Source organism: Diceros bicornis (assembly GCF_020826845.1).
Source record: "Diceros bicornis minor isolate mBicDic1 chromosome 13 unlocalized genomic scaffold, mDicBic1.mat.cur SUPER_13_unloc_1, whole genome shotgun sequence".
Taxonomy (NCBI): domain Eukaryota; kingdom Metazoa; phylum Chordata; class Mammalia; order Perissodactyla; family Rhinocerotidae; genus Diceros; species Diceros bicornis.
The window spans coordinates 19,365,541-19,377,038 of record NW_026690866.1 but is presented as its reverse complement, the minus strand read 5'-3'; positions in this window follow the sequence as shown (position 1 = coordinate 19,377,038).

Sequence of the window (11,498 nt, the reverse complement as noted above, 5' to 3'; positions counted from 1 at the left end):
AACCATGAGAATTTTTTACCTTTTCACTACTGCTGGATGAAAATACCTATAACATCCATTGAAATTATATGCACGGTGGAAAAAAATCTCATTTTAGTTGTTGAGGATCATCTTGATGAGTGAATATTTCAATCACTTATCTTCACAGCCTGCACTCAGGCTTTCCCTCAAATATAAAGAAAGAACACCCGCTCTGAAGTCAACAATCCTGTAGCTGTAAGTCAGCCTCTCTTTAGAGGGCTTTTAAATTTTTCACTACAGCTGGGACTGAGTATCTATAGCATCGATAAAATGAAATTCAAGTGTGGAGAAAATCTCTGGCTGCTATCTGTATAGGATCCTCCTGCAAAGTGCCTTATCCATCATTGTAATTAACGACCGTCTCTCAGGCTCTCTGTCCTACGGAATGCAAGCATGTACTTGCTGAACTGAGCTGGCAAGGAACTTTAAGCAGGATCTTCCTCTGAGAGACTGTGAACTTTGACTGCAGCTGCAAGAGAATATCTGTAATATCCATTCCATGTAAGTTCTCTTTGGAGGAAAACACTTCCTTTGAGTCACTGTAAGTCACTATAAAGTGACTTATCATCTTTGCAGTTCATTGCATGCACTCAGGCTTTCTTCCTGATATAAAAGAAAACACCCTTGCTAAACCTACTTTGCCAGTAGCTGTTGGAACACTTTTCTAGGTTACGATCCACTTTTCACCACAGTTCAGAATGAAGCTGTATCATCCATTCAATGAAAGTACAACTTGAAGAATACATCCTCTTGTAAGTGTTTATGATCATCTTCTTAAGTGGCTTTAAATACACTGCAGTTCAATCTGCATGCAATATCTCACTAGCATATCATGATGATCACTGTTGCTTACCACATGTTGCCAATATCTGTTAGTAACATCTTCATATGAGAGGATTTAATATTTCAGTACAACTGGGAGATGGTATCTATAACATACATTAAATGAAGTCCAGTATGGATAATATTTCTTGCTTGAATCTCTATTCGACTATCCTGCTAATTGCCTTTACCAACATTCTAGTTAACAACCATCAATCAGGAGTTCTTTCCCATGTAAAGCAAGAAATTTCTTGTTGAACTCTTTCAGGAATCTTTAAGGGCGATCTTCCTCTGAGACCTTGTAAACTTTCACTGCAGCTAGGAGAATATATCTATTACATTCATTCCATGTAAATACTCAGTGAGGAAAACACTTGCTTTTAGATCCTTTGGATCATATTGTCAATTACATTCTCATCTTTGGATTTCACTGCCTGCATTCAATTTTCCTCCATGATATAAAGAAAAATCACTACGGCTAAACATGCTCTGCCAGTAGCTGTTAGGAACACCTTCCTATGAGAGTTTAAACATTTCCCTGCTGCTCAGAAAGAAGCTCTGTCACATCCATTCAATGAAAGTGCACCGTGAAGATAACTTCTGCTTGTAAATGTTTAGGATCATCTTCATAAGTGACTTCAAATACACTGCAGTTCAATCTGCATGCAGGGTCTCTCTAGCATATCATGACGCACACTATTGCTTAACAAAGGTGATGAATATCTGTTAGTAACATCCTCATTAGAGAGGCTTTAAAATTTCAGTAGAGCTTGGAAATAGCCTATATAACATCTATAAAATGAAAGTCCAGTTTGGAGAAAATCGCTTGTTTTCATCTGTATAGGATTATCCTGAAAATTGCCTTTGACATCACTGTTGTTAATGACCTTCCCTTAGAAATTTTCTCCCCGTGATGCAACAAAGTTCTGTTGAACTCATTTTGCAAGTGTCTTTAAGGAGCATCTTCCTCTGAGAGCTTTTAAACTTTCAATTGCAGCTGTGAAAGAATATCTATAACATCCATCCAATGAAACAGGAGAGTGGAGAAAAACTCTCGCTTGTAGTTTTTGAGGATCATCTTGATAAGTGACGTTTCCCACTTTGCAGTTTATGGTCTACTCTCAAGCTTTCTCTCCAATGTAATGAAAGAGCGCTCCTGTTGAACTCAGCTTGCCAGTAGTTGCAAGGAACGTATCCTGATGAGAGCTTTTATACTTTTCACTACAACTGGGACAGATTATCTCTATCACTAATTCAATGGAAGTTCAATGTGGAGAAAAACTCCATCTTGTATCTTTTTAGGATCATCTTGAAGAATTCCTTTTCAAACATTGCTTTTCACATGCTTCAATCAACCACTATCTTAAATGGAAAGAAAGAATGTTCTTGCTGAAGTCAATTTGCCAGTAGCTGATAGGGAACATCTTCCTACGATGGGCTTCAAACTTTTCATTACACAAGGAAAAGAATATTTATAATATCAATCTACTGGATGAACATTGTGAAGAAATAGTCTTGCTTGCAGCTGTGTAGAATCTTCACTGAAAAGTACCTTTTGAAACATTGCAACTCACCACTTTCACCCAGGCTCTGTCTCACATTAAATGAGAGAATGTGATTATGGAAGGGAGTTTGCGCTTAGCTGTATATGAAATCTTCCCATGAGAGGTTTTAAGGTTTTCACTACAGCTTGGAGGGAATATCTGTAACTGCCAGTGAATGAATGCAGATTTAAAAAATAATCTTTGAGTGCTTGAGTATTGTCACGATAAGTGACTTTTCAACCATAGCAGTTTGTGGCCTACACTCAGGCTTTCTCTCCAAGGTAATGAAAGAACGCCTGTGCTGAACTTAACTGCCCTGTAGATGTAAGATATATCTTCTTAGGAGGGTTCTGGAACTTTTCACGACAAGAGGGGGAGAACAATTAGGTCATCCACTGAATGAAAGTACGGTGTACAGAAAAATTCTTCCACCAGTTTAGGATCATCTTTATTTATTTATTTTTTTGAGGAAGATCAGCCTTGAGCTAACATCCATGCCAATCCTCCTCTTTTTGCTGAGGAAGACCGGCTCTGAGCTAACATCTATTGTCAATCCTCCTTTTTTTTCCCTTTCTCTCCCCAAAGTCCCAGTAGATAGTTGTACATAGTAGTTGCACACCATGCTAGTTGCTTTATGTGGGATGCCACCCCAGCATGGCTGGACAAGCAGTGTGTTGGTGCGTGCCCAGATCCGAACCCAGGCCACCAGTAGCAGAGCACGTGCACTTAATTGTTAAGCCACGGGGCCAGCCCCCAGGATCATCTTGAATAGTGCAGTTCCATAAAATGCTGCTCATGGCATGCACTCAGGCTCTCTCTTGTATATACAGAAATCGTATTTTGGCTGAAGTCAGCTTCTCAGTCACTGTTGGTGAACATCTATCTATACAACTTTTATATATTTCACTACTCGAGGGATAGTACCTCTATAACATCCACTCCATGGAATTACTCTGTGAAGAAAAACTCTGGTTTGTAGATGTTTAGGATAAACTTGAAAACTGCCTTTTGAAATGTTGCAGTTCATTGCCTGCACTCAGGCTTCCTCTCTGATGTAAAAAACGAAATCTCCTGTTGAACCTAGGTTGCCATTAGTTGTAAGGAACATATTTCTTTGAGAGCTTTTAAACTTTTGAAAAGAATTGTGACAGATTATCCATAACATTCCTTCAATGAGAGAACACTGGGAAGACAAACTTCTGCTTGAAGCTGATTAGGATCCTCTTATTAAATGTCTTTTAATAGACTGCAGCTCAATCCAACATACAGACTATCAGAAGCATATCATGAAAGACTACTAATTTGGAAACCAGCTTGCCGTTAGCTGTAAGTCACATCTTCCTATGAGAGCTCTAATCTTTTCACAATAGCTGGGAGAGAATATCTGTTACACTCATTCAATGAATGTTCACTGTGGAGAAAATCCACTCCTTGCAGCCCTAGAGAATCATGTTGAAAAGTACCCTTTCATAGACTGCCATTTACAGACATCACTCAGGCTCTTTCTCACATATAATGTAACCATCATTTTCCAGAAGTCAGCATGCTGTTAGCTGTGCATCATATCATCCTGCGAAAGCTTTTCATCTTTTGACTGTAACTGGGAGACATTACCTATAACATCCATTCAATGAAAGGACAGTGTGGAGAAAAATTCTTGCTTGCATCTGTAGAGGACTATCCTGAAAATTGCCTTTCCCAACAGTATTGTTAACGACATTCACTTAACAATTCTCTCCCTGGGGCCTGCCCGGTGGCACAAGCAGTTGGGTGTGCATGCCCCACTTCAGTGGCCTGGGATTTGCAGATTCCTAACCCCAGGCATGCACCAACGTACTGCTTATCACGACATGCTGTGGGGGCATCACACTTAAAGTAGAGGAAGATGGGCACAAATGTTAGCTCAGGGCCAATCATACACAGCAAAATAGATGAGGATCAGAACCGAATCTTACCTCAGTGTGATCTTCCTCACAAAGAAAAAGATAGAATTCTCTCCCATGTAATGCCAGAAAGTTCTTGCTTAACTCTGCTTGCAAGTAGATTTAAAGAGGATCTAACGCTGAGAGCTTTTTAACTTTCCATTGCAGCTGCGAGAGAATATCTATAATATCCATCTAATGAACATAGTCTGTGGAGAAAAACATTTCCTTTCAGTTTTTGAGTACCATAACGGAAAGTGCCTTTTCTTCTTTTTGGTTTGTTGCATTCACTGAGGCTACCTTCCCAATGGAAAGAGAAAATACCACTGCTTAACCACTTTTGCTGGTAGCAAGGAAGGAAATATCTTCGTGTCATGTCTCTCTTCCTTCCGGCAAATGAGGTCCACATTCCTTAACCAGGTTTGGAATATATTTCCATTTTGTGCCTGCAGACGGAATATCACATTCCTTTGAGAAGGCATTTTCTGATCCTGGGTTCCAAGTAGAGCTCTAAGAACCAGTTTGTATATGAGTGGCAATGATTACTAGAGCTTAGCTAAAGTATGTATATCACCCATTGCTGGAAATAACTTCGTGCTCAATCTCTCTTCCTTCCATCTCGTAAGGATCAGAAACCTAAAACAGGTATGTAACAGAATGCCATTTCGGGCCTTGAGAAAGAATCTCAAATGCTTTTGAGAGGGCACTTTCTGACCCAGGCTTATAAGCAAATGTTGAGATATGACTTTGTATATGAGTCGCAATCCTTACTACAGTTGAGCTAAACTATGTAGAAGACTCTGCATGCCCAATCACTCTTCCATCCAACGCTGAAGGATTACATTCCTAAAACAGGTTTTAAACATATTGCTGTTTTGAGCCTTTGGAAGGAATACCACATTCCTTTGAGAAGGTACTTTCTCATCCCAGCTTGTAAGTAGATGTCTAGAAACAAGTTAGTATATGAGTGGCAATCGTCACCCCAGCTGAGCCCAACTGTGTAAAATACCCTTTTCTGGAAGTATCTTTCTGCTCAATCTCTCTTCCATTCAGCTCATGAGAATCAACTTCCTAAACCAGGTTTAGAATATAATGCTATTTCGGTCATTGAGAAAAAAATCTCCCATTCCTTTGAAAAGACACTTACAAATAACTGCTTGGAAGTAAATGTCTAAGAACAAGTTTCTATTGGAGCATCAATCATTACTACAGCTGAGTCTAATGATTCATAATACCCATTCTTTGAAATAATTTAATGTACACACTCTCTTCCTTCTAGCACTAAGCATCACTAAACCAAACCAGTTATGGATACTATTTCCATGTTGGGCCTTCAGAAGGAACGTTGCATTCCTTTTAGAAGGCACTTTCTGATCCCAGATTGTAAGATGTCTAGCAACAAGTTTGTATATCAGTGGCAAGCATTACTACAGCTGAACTACATTATGACTAACAGCCGTTCCTATAAATATCTTTGTGCCCAATCTCTCTTCTTTGAAGACCATAAGGATCACAAACCTAAATAAGTGTTGGAACATATTGCCATTTATGTCCTTGAGATGGAATTTCACACTCTTTGAGAAGGCAGTTTCTTATCCCGGGGTGTATGTAGAAATCTAGGAATAGTTTTTATTTGAGTAGCAATCATTACTACAGCTGAGATAATCTATGTGTAAAAACCATTCCTGAAAATAACTTTGTGCCCAATATCTCTTGCTTCCATCTCTTAAGTGTCACAAACCTAAACCCAGTTTGAAACATAATGTCATTTTAGGCCTTGAGAATAAATCTCACATTCTTTTGAGAAGGCTCTTTCTGATAAGGCCTTGTAAGTCGATGTCTAGGAACAAGTTTTTATATGATTGTCAGTCATTACTACAGCTGAACTAAACTATGTATAACATCCATTCTTGGTCATAACATCATGCTCCATTTCCTTTCCTTCCAGCTCATAAGAACCATCTTCCTGCACCAGGTTTTAAAAGTATTGCCATTTTAGGCCTTGTGAAGGAATCTTACATTCCTTAGAGAAAGTACTTGCTGGTCGTGGTTGTAAGTATATGTCTAGTAACAAGTTTGTAAATGAGTGGCAATCATTGCAGAAGCTGAGTTAAACTATGTATATCACCCATTCCTGGAAATAACTTCTTGCCCAGTCTCTCTTCCGTCCAGATCATAAGGATCACAAACGTAAAACTGGTTTGGAACATATTGCCAAATCAGGCATTGAGAAGGGATCTCACATTCCTTTGAGAAGGCACTATCTCATCCAGGCCTGTATGTAAAAATCTAGGAATAGTTTGTATGTGAATGGCAAATATTACTACACCTGAACTAAATTATGTATAGCACACATTCCTAGAAATAAGTTGGTACCCAACTCTCTCCCCTAAATCTCATAAGAACCAACTTCCTGAAATATTTTTGGAACATATTGCCATTTTGGGCCTTGAGAACGAATCTCACATTCCTTTGACAAGATACTTAGAGATCCAAGCTTGTAAGTAAATGAGTTGTTTATATATGAGTTGCAAACATTACTGAGCTAAACTGAATATAAGACCCATTCCTGAAACGACTTCTTTCCCAATGTGTCTTCCTTCCAGCTCATAAGGATCACTGCCTAAATTAGTTTTAGAACATAATGCCATTTTGGACATTGAGAACGGTTCTCACCTTCCTTTCTGAAGGCACTTTCTGATATCAGCTCGTAAGTAGATGTCTAGGAACAAGTCTGTTTATCAAAGGGAATCATTGTTACAGCTGTGCTAAACTATGACTAACTCCTTTCCTGGAAATAACTTCTTGCCCCATCTCTCTTCCTTCCAGCTCGTCAGGATCACATCCTAAACTAGGTTTGGAACATAATGTCAATTTGAGCATTGAGAATAAATTCACTTTCTTATGAGAAGGCACTTCCTGATGCAGGCTCGTAAGTAGATGTCTAGGAAGAAGTTTCTATATGAATGGAATCCTTATTACAGCTGAATTAACCATGTAAATCACCTGTTCCTGGAAAGAAATTTGTACACCATCTTTTTTCCTTCCAACTCGTAAGGATCACTTTCCTACACCAGGTTTGGAAATCATTTGATCTCAGAAGGATCAGAAACTTAAACCAGGTTTGGAACAGCATGTCATTTCGGATCTTGAGAACGGATTTCACATTCTTTTCAGAAGGCATTTTCTGATCCCAGCAAGTAAGACTTTTAAGAATAATCTTTTATATACGTGGCAATCATTACTACAGCTGATCTAAACTATCTATAACACCCATGCCTGCAAATAACATCATGCCCAGTCTCTCTTCTTCCTAGCTCTAAAGGATTACAATCCTAAACCAGGTTTTGAACCTATTGTCTTTTGGAGCCTTGAGAAGTAATCTCACATTCCTTTGTGTAGGCATTTTCTGATCCCGACTTGTAAGTAGATGTAGATGAACCAGTTTCTATATGAATGGGAATCATTACTACAGCTGAGCTAAAGTAAGAATAACACCCTTTCTTGGAAATAACTTTGTTCCCCATCTCTCTTAGTTCCAGCTTGTAAGCATAACTTCCTAAACCATGTTTGGAACATAAAGCCATTTTGGTTGATAAGAACAACACTCACTTTCCTTTGAGAAGGCATTTTTTGATGTGGGCTTGCAAGAAGATGTGTAGGTCATATGGTACTTGACCTTCTCCCTCTGGCTTATTTCACTTGGCATAATACCCTCAATGTCCATCCATGTTGTCAAAAAATACTGTATGATCTCACTCATTAAGTAGGAGATAATAACAACAAAAAATAAACACATACAGACAGAGATTGGATTGTTGGTTACCAGAGGGGAAGTGAGGAGGGATGAAGGCAAACTGACAATTAGGCACATGGGTGTAGTGATGGATTGCAATTAGTATTTGGGTGGTGAACCTGAGAACATGATGTAATCCATGCAGAAATAGAAGTATAATGATGTACACGACAAATATATACAATGTTATAAACCAATGTTACCAGAATAAACAAAAATTTTAAAAAAATGATGTTTAGGAACAAGTTTGAATATGAGTAGAATCATTACCACAGCTGAGCTAAATTGGGTAAATCACCTATCCTTGGAAAGAACACCATACCTAATCTCTGTTCCTTCTAGCTCATGAGGATCACCTTTGTAATCCAGGTTTGTAACTTAATGCCATTTCAGGCATTGAGAACCAACTCACATTCCTTGGGGAAGGAATTTTCTGGTCCAGACCTCTAAATAAATGTCAAGAACGTGTTTGTATATGAGTGGCAATCATTACTAAAGCTGAGCTGAATTATGTATAACGCCCATTCATGAAAATAACTTCATGCCCCATCTCCCATCTTTCCAGCTCATGAGGACCATCTTTTCCACTAGGTTTTGAAAATATTGCCATTTGGGCCTTGTGAAATCACACATTTCTTTGAGAAGGCTCTTTCTGATCCTGGCTTCTAAGTAGATGTCTAGGAACAAGTTTCTAAATGACTGCCAATAATTACCACAGTTGAGATAAACTATGTCTAACACCTATTCCTGGAAATAACTTTGTGCCTAATCTACCTTCCTTCCATCTTGGAGGGATCACAAAGCTAAACTAGGTTTTGAACGTAATGCCATTTCATGGCTTGAGAACGAATCTCACATTCCTTTGAGAAGGCACTTGGAGATGCTGGCTTGTAAGTAAATGTCTAGGAACAAGTTTGCATTTGAGTGGCAATCATTACTACAGCTGAACTAAACTGACTATAACACCAATTCCTTGAAATAACTTTGTTCCCAGTCTCTCTTCCTTCCATTTCGTAATGATCACGTCCTTAACCAGGTTTGTAACATATTGCCATATCGGACATTGAGAACGATTTTTACATTGCTTTGTGCAGGCACTTTCTGATCCAGGCTTGTAAGTAGATGTCTAGGAACCAGTTTCTATATGAATGATAATCATTACTACAGCTGAGCTAAACGAAGAATAATCCCCTTTCCTGGAACTAACTCCATTCCTCATCTCTCTTGCTTCCAGCTAGCAAGAATCACATCTAAATCAGGTGGGGAACATAATGCCATTTTGGGCAATCATAACAAAACTCACTTTCCTTTGAGAAGGCACTTTCTGATCAGGACTCATAAGAAGATATCTAGACCAAGTTCGTATACTACTGGAATCATTACTACAGCTGAGCTAAACTATGTATAACACCCATTCCCAAAATTAATTTCGTGCCCCATCTCCCTTCCTTTCAGCTCAAAAGGACCACCTTTCTCCACCAGGTTTTGCAAATATTGCCCTTCGGGCCTTGTGATTGAATCTCAATTTCCTTTGAGAGTGCACTATCTGATCACGGGTTGTAAGTGGATCTCAAGGAACAAGTTTGTATATGAGTGGCAACAAATACTATAGCTGAGCCAAACTGACTGTAACACCCGTTCCTTGAAACAATAACATTGCCAATCTCTTTTACTTCCAGCTCGTAATGATCACTTCCTAAAACAGGTTTGGAACAGAATGACATCCCAGGCATTGAGAATGATTGTCACATTCCTTTGAGAATGCAATTTGAGACTTCATCTTGTAAGCAGATGTCTATTAAGCAGTTTGTATATGAATGTAAATCATTATTACAGATGAGAAAACTCTGAATAACTCCCTTTCCTGGAAAAATACTTCATGCCAATTCTGTCATCCTTCCGACATACAAGGATCATTTCCTAAACCAGGTTTGCAACACAATGTCATTTTGGACGTTGAGAACAAAACTCACTTTCATTTGAGAAGGAAATTCTGATATAGGCTTGTAAGTAGATGTTTAGGAAAAAGTTTCTATTTGTGTGGAATCATTACCACAGCTGAGCAAAACCATGTAAATCACCTGTTCCTGGAAAGAAAATCATACACGATTACTATTCCTTCCAGCTCATAAGGATCAACTTCCTAAACCAGATTTGGAACAGAATGCCATTTCTGGCATTGGATACCAAACTCACACCCCTTTGTGAATGGACTTTCTGATCCCGGCTGGTAAATAGACGTCTAGGAACAAGTTTGTAAATGAGTGGCAATCATTACTTCAGCTGAGTTAATCTATGCACAAAACAGTTTCCTGGAAATAACTTCCTGCCCAATCTCTCTTCCTTCCAGCTTGTAAGGATAACCTTCCATAACCAGGTTTGGAACATATTGCTGTTTCAGGCCTTGAGAAGGACTCTCATATTACTTTGAGAAGCCACTTTCTGATTCTGGTTTCCAAGTAGATGCCATGTAACAAGTTTCTATATGAGTGGCAATGATTAGTACAGCTGAGATAAAATATGTATAACACACATTCCTGGAGATATCTTCGTTCCCCATCACTCTTCATTCCTGCTCTTAAGCATCACAAACCTCAACCAGGTTTGGAACATAATGCCTTTTCAGGCATTGATCATGAATCTCACATTCCTTTGAGAAGGCACTTTCTGATCCCACTAGTAAGTAAATGCCTTTGAACATGTTGGTATATGAGTGGAAATCATTACTACAGATGACCTAAACTATGCATAAGAACCATTCTTGGAAACAATTACGTGCCCCAACTCTCTTCATTCCAGCTCTAAATGATTACATACCTAAGCATGGTTTTGACCATAATACCATGGCAGACCTTGAGAAGGGATCACACATTCCTTTGAGAAGGATCTTTCTGATCCAAGCTTCTAAGTAGATGTCTAGGAACAAGTTTGTATATGAATGGGAATCTTTAGTACAGCTGAGCTAATCTATGTATAACACCCATTCCTGGAAAAAACTTCATGCCTAATCTCTCTTCATTCTAGCACATAAGGATCACAAACCTAAACCAGGTATGGAAAATATTGCCATTTCGGGGCTTGAGAAGGAATCTCACATTTATTTGAGAAGGCGCTTTCTGATTCAGGCCTGTATGTAGATGTTTAGGAAGAAGTTTGCACATGAATGGTGATCATTACTACCGCTGAGCTAAGCTATGTATAATTCTCATTCCTGGAAATCAATTTGTGCCTCCTCTCTCTTCCTTCCGACTCATAAGGATCTCAAATCTAAACTAGCATTGGATCATAATGACATTTCGGGCCTTGCGAAGGGGTCTCACTTTCCTTTCACAAGGCATGTTCTGATACCAGATTCTAGGTAGATGTTTAGGAATAAGTTTGTATATTAGTGGC